Below are 5,670 nucleotides of genomic sequence, written 5' to 3' on the forward strand. Positions count from 1 at the left end.
CTGCAGCTTTTGGAAAAGGATACCAGGTGGTCAAACTGATCACTTACAAGACCACATATCGCTTGCACAGAAACTGGGCAAATCCTGAGCGACAACTATTCCACTACACTTCCCTGGGAAAGCAGCCAAGCTGGTAATACAGCATGTCTGCTTTCGATACAACTACGCTTGTATATTCTTTTGAAATGCTGTTGTACCTTTGGAACAGAACTTTTAGTGGGGCCGTTACTTAACGGCATCGCTTATTGATTCGTGTCACGGTAACACTGTCACACAATAACACAGAGCATCCCCACGCTACCGGCTTCTGCAAGAAGCTGGCTTCAGCATAATGGCAGCAAGCACGAGGAAACCTTAGCTCCCATTGCCGGATGCAGTTGGAAAGTAAATATTTTATCATCTTTGTCAGCAGAAGGATGTGTATTGATACTCAGAAAGCATCTTTGGAGGTTAACACTGCCCTGAGCAGATTGCGGTTACTATGGCACCAGAAGTAAAAATATCATGCACACGCACATGAACACACACAACGGAGATGTTCGAGCAGTTCCTGTGTCCCTTTCTGGATTCTCATATACAAAAGCTCACTGCTCAATCAGCGCCTTATGAGAAAACACTGAATGCATCCAGGATGGCGCCTGCGAGCATGGATTTGCACATGTGCCTCTTCAGGGTTTGTGCTTATTTTTGATTTATTTGGGAGGAAGGGCTTGGGCAAAGTAGCAAACTGTCATTCATGTGGGAAGCTGCTATGACAGGAAGGGGGTAAAGGAACCACCTGAACCTATTTTCCCAATCTCTTTTGTTTTCCTGAGAGTGGACTGAAACAGCAGCATTTGGCCCACTAATTATCCACAAACCTCTGCACAGTTTTATAGCCATGAAAGAATGCTATGAACACTGTAAATTCTAATGTGCCAAGAGAAGTGCCAAATTTAAACATGACTAGGCAAAATTAGCATACATAATAACTTTAATTACCCTATGAAGTATGATTTTTCACAGAATGCCCTGCCTCTTCCCGTGCAAGCGCTCCATGGTGTTTAGTGAAAAGGCAGCTGGTCTGTTTTCTCTTTGTAGCCTGCATATTGTACCCTGAATGATTTGCTCCTCTTACAGAACAATTATTTAATGCTAGCTTTCTTAGACGGTCATCATTAGCATATTTAAATGCATCACATCATCACTGGCAGGTGAGAGGCCTTTAATATGTACATATTTTATAAATCTCTAAACATATATGAATATATAGGTGTTATATATATATGTATAGCATCTGTTTACTTTGTATATGCATGACTATCTTACCAATAGGTACTTTTATAGGTATGGTTTAATTTAATATCATGAATAACTAATATAACTTAAATGTATAGGCATTTTATAGCTAGGAAATTGATTTGGGGCATCCAGTTTGCCAAGTTTGTGATGTCCTTATTCAGTGTATTTAGCTTTATAAAACACGTCTTGGTCTAAGCATGGCTCTGGCTGATGTCATATGTTCTTCTCAGTGGTCAGCAGCTCCACAGCCATAGCAAAAATGGTCCAGAATTTGTGAGATTTTCCTTAAATACCATATTTAGCTGTACACAGGAAGGCGAGTTGGCCCTTCTCATGTGCCATGAGACATTCTCCAGGCCTCCTTTGTAATAGTGTGACAGCCAGCCATACCTTTGGAGGTATCTGTGGATACTACATTTTCTTGCTTACTTGCAGGACTTAAGAGCTTGGGCAGAAACACTTCCAAAACTACATCTCTGAGTACAATTTCCCTCTCCTATGCCTTGGTGGACTTTCCAAACTGGTGCTCCCTGGAAATAATCCCCCCTTGGCCTTCTGCAAGCAGAGAAGGTGCTGTGAGAGGAATGGTACCTGGGGATGATAAGCATTTCTTTTATTTATTTTTTTTTCATTTGGTTGGGGAGGATCCTGAAGAAAGACTGTACCCAGGATCACCAGACAGACAACATTTACAGCTCCCGAGGGGGATCTAGTTGAACTGAGCTGATACAGGACTATCCCTGTGTGACTTAGTTACGGAGCTGAAGAGTTTTATTTCTCAGGTTTGTATCTGAGGAATCCTTTGCCTCACAGCATGTTTGAAGCCCTCGTTTGTGTTTATGACCCTAGAAATCACCTCTTGGCCTCCCTATTAATACCAAGGAGCAATCCTGGACTCACTTAAGGAATATGTCCATACTAAAATCAATAGCTTGACATGTCCTATTCTAAATGAGCTGATTTCAGACTTTCATTGTTTGACCTGTGTGTATCCCACAGCCAGCCTGCCACTGCTCTGTAGGCTGCGTCTGGTCTCCAGCTCCTCCAGCCAACATTATTTCTCCAAAGAGCAGGCCTGGGTGCCTTGAACATATTTAGCATAGGTACACAGGGAAGAACCTAAGTGATGTTGCTTGTTACTAGCTATTATTTCCATTTTTTTACTCATCTTAATCCATAACGTGTTGGTGAATGGGATCCTTTACAGCCTGGAGAGGGTCCCTGGTGGCCAGCCTGGGCGGTGACAGGTTTATTTGTTGTTTTTTTTTATTTTCAAGATGCTGTTGGAGGCATATTCCCCAACTTTAGATCAAATCTTTTACAACTGTCCAAAGTCATTGCTGAGTAAAAATCTTCAAAAGAGAATGCTGGGAAACTGAGGAGACACTGAAGGAGGCTCATATCGAATCACTTTCTTTTTAAATAATATATTCCTTAGCAGATCAAAGCAAGCCCTTATGGCTGCTTTTGACTCTTGTCTACATGATAGTCAGAAAAATTTGGGTCAAAAACGAGATCTTGTTTTAAATCAGAGACACACCATAGACATAAATGAATTTTTCTTTCCTCCTCACTGCCTCTATTACCTCTTGCCCACTCTTCCAGGGATTATCTCTGCCCACTGTTATCTCTGATAGCATTGGTTTAGCAGTTTTCAGTGACTTGGAATACCAATATTGAGTTGCAAAATTTACTATAGGGAGAGTGCAGAACTGTCAGTCCAGTTTTTGCTTGACTTGAGAAGGTGGCTGGCTGCTCAGCCGCTCTCTCTGCTGAATACACTCTCTGGGTGAGTAATTATCTAAGTAATGAAGAAACTCTTTAAATGACCCAAATGACTGTATGGGTTTGTAATTCTACCTGTGATAATTTAAAAGGAAGAAAAATGTGAGGATAATTCCCCTTTCTTACAAATCTTTCTGCCCGACTTTAAGGCTGCAGTCGCTGAGCAGCCCTGTTGCTGGTGCTTGTTTAATCTTTCCAAAGAGTGCTCGAAGGAGGATGGAGTTGGGGGGAGTTGTAATTTTCCTGCAAACCAGTCCAAGCCCCATTCCTTGGGGTTCAGAAGAGACACAAATGCCTGTAAGAGGGTGTCACCTCCGTGTTTCACACAGCTGGATGTTTTCTGGAGCTGCCTAACCTGTGCCGGGAAGCTCTTCCTCACTGCTCTGGGCACAGCCTGGAGCGCTGGCTGAGCCACCTGGCAGCTCGCTGGCTCTGAGCAAGACCGTCTCAGCCTTTCCCTTCCCTGCTCCCCTGCACTGGCTGCAGCGACTTTGTCTAGCTCATTAAATCGGCGGAATACTAATCTAGCAAAATGCCAGGTTTGCCGGGACCAAGCAGGAGTGCATGGGGAGGAGAACGGGACACGACTGCCCTTTCCAGCCTGTTGCACACCTGCAGCCTCCGGGTATCTAACCAAACCGTGCAGTGTTAAGTCCTGAGGCACAGGAAAAAGAAATATCCTCAAAGAATGCTGCGTATCTGTGTGCCATTTTTCTATTCGAGGTGGTTTTTTGCCAGCTGCTCTAATCATAGAATCATAGAATGGTTTAGGTTGGAAAGGACCTTGAAGATCATCGAGTTCCAACCCCCTTGCCACAGGCAGGGAAACCTCCCAGAAGACCAGGTTGCCCAAGGCCACGTCCAGCCTGGCCTTGAACACCTCCAGGGATGGGGCCTCAACAACCTCTCTGGGCAACCTGTTCCGGTGCCTTACCACCCTCACAGTGAAAAACTTCTTCTTAATGCTTAATCTGAACCTGCCCTCTTCCAGTTTAAAGCCATTCCCCCTCGTCCTATGGCTACATGCCCTAGTAAAAAGTCCTTCCCCAGCTCTCCTGTAGGCCCCCTTTAGGTACTGGAAGGCCGCAACAAGATCTCCCTGGAGCCTTCTTTTCTCCAGGCTGAACAGCCCCAACTCTTTCAGCCTCTCCTCATAGGAGAGGTGCTAATATCTGTCCCTTAACAGGACAGCATGAACACTCAGGACTATTAAGAACATTTCCAGAAAAAGGCATTCAGTGAAGAGTCCCAGTGAGGATTTTTGTCAAGGCTTAAGGAACAGTTTTCACTGGCATAAAAAACCCCAAATTAATAATACACAGTGACTCAGGGAGCCAATTACGTGTAATTCTCTGTTCTCACCTTAAAACCTTCCATGGGGTTGGTAGCCTCTTCCTTGTGATACCATTGCTCTTCAGAGACAGGAGCACAGTATCATTTCAGAGGACATTGGGAAGTACTTGGGATTTCTCTTCTCACCATCGCTATATTAAATCCGCGTTTCTTACTGCAGAAGTCAGCCTGCCCATCGGGCTGGGTGCTTCTCTGCGAGTGAGCATCAGACGGTGAGAGGCTGGCCATCACGTCAAAGCTTGCGGTGTACCGAGACAAGCGATGGCCGTGAAGGCAGACACAGCCCTTGCTCCGGTTTCCCTCGCAACGCTCAGGAGCATTGTTCCCACTAACGTGCCAGGCTGCAGCCTGGTGTTGAAGGCAGGTAGAAAACCTTCCTCCGCCCGAGGAATCGGTGTCCCCTTCCCCTCTGTGGGAGCATCCTCCTGCAGCAGCACCTCCACATTCCCTCCAGGGCTCCAGCTGCCAGGAGGCACTGCCAAGGGCCCGTGCACATTTCTTAGGAGGTAAACCATCCTGCTTGAGCAACAGGAGTGATCTGAAGTACAGCTGGTATTGCTTGGCATTTCATAGTTACAGGTCTCAGGGAAAAAAAAAACAACCAAACAAACAAACACAAACCAAACCACTCTGTGCTGAAATCCAACAGAAATCAAATCCTCCTCGGCGGCAGCAACTCAAGGGGGACTGATGGCTGGAGGACAGCCAGGTGTGCCCCCTCCCCTGCTATGGTCCATTTGCCACAGGTTTCCAGAAGCGTGTTTTGCGGGAGCTTTGCCCACTGCAACCTTTAGACCCTTCAGACAGACAATAAAAAAACAAAGCAAGTGAGAGGAGCAGCGCTTCTGGTGAGAATGGTGATGAAGAGATGTAAGATAGCCTGTGGGGACAGTGAGGCAGCAGGGGAGGAAGGCAATGAGGAGACAGAGACCTGTGCCTGCACTTCCCAACCTAGCAAGTGCCGAGCTTTACACGGATGCACAAAATGCAGCCACAAACGGTGCCGGGGTACTGCCTGCTCGCAGCAGAGCTATGGGGCTGCGAGTGAGCAAAGCAACAGCTTCCCTCCACGCTGAGACGGCTAAGCCAAAGCCCGATGTCGGGACAAACGTATTGGTTTTCTTTTACTCGTACGGAAAAATTCACAAGGAGTGGAAGTTAATCCACACTAGCTCCCTCCAGGGAAACCAAACTGCTTTCAGGTGGTGCTGATTAGTCCACTGGTGAAAGCTTTTTTATCTACTGAGAAGT

This window comes from Vanellus vanellus (assembly GCF_965231255.1).
Source record: "Vanellus vanellus genome assembly, chromosome: 2".
In the NCBI taxonomy this organism is placed as follows: domain Eukaryota; kingdom Metazoa; phylum Chordata; class Aves; order Charadriiformes; family Charadriidae; genus Vanellus; species Vanellus vanellus.